Here is a 360-nt window from a genome sequence, read left to right as displayed (position 1 = left end):
CACAGCCGGGGCAATGCCCGTAACGATGCCGAGCCCTGTGGTCACAGGACACTGCGAGCACGGCGATGGGCGGCCTCATGGCCTCCCAGGCTCCTCTCGCCAAGTTCCTACAAATTCTGTCGGACTGTGACTCCGAGCGGGTGATTCAACCCACCCAGTCCGTACCGGCCACTGTTCCCCCAGCACCGGCTCATCGAACACGTCACCACCGCTCGGCAGCAGCCAACGAGCGACGGAGATGGAAACCGGGGTGCTTTCCCTCGGAGTCCACGTCCTCCCCCCCACTAACGACCTCGGGCAAGGTCCTCCGACACGCGCCGAGATGCTGCCGATGGCTTCACTGAGTCCACGACTACAGCA

At 64.2% G+C, this 360-nt stretch overlaps 1 protein-coding gene across 1 annotated transcript in view; it reads right to left on the bottom strand.

Annotated features, from left to right (window-relative positions):
• Nucleotides 1-360, bottom strand: part of LOC104513770 (plexin-B1-like) — a gene marked incomplete at its 5' end in the record, with an annotated part of 4,266 nt that overhangs the window by 1,017 nt on the left and 2,889 nt on the right. The window lies entirely within an intron of this gene.

Source organism: Eurypyga helias, unplaced genomic scaffold, assembly GCF_000690775.1.
Source record: "Eurypyga helias isolate BGI_N326 unplaced genomic scaffold, ASM69077v1 scaffold32378, whole genome shotgun sequence".
In the NCBI taxonomy this organism is placed as follows: Eukaryota; Metazoa; Chordata; class Aves; order Eurypygiformes; family Eurypygidae; genus Eurypyga; species Eurypyga helias.
The sequence above is the reverse complement of the archived record's forward strand: the minus strand, read 5'-3'. Positions and strand labels throughout refer to the sequence as shown.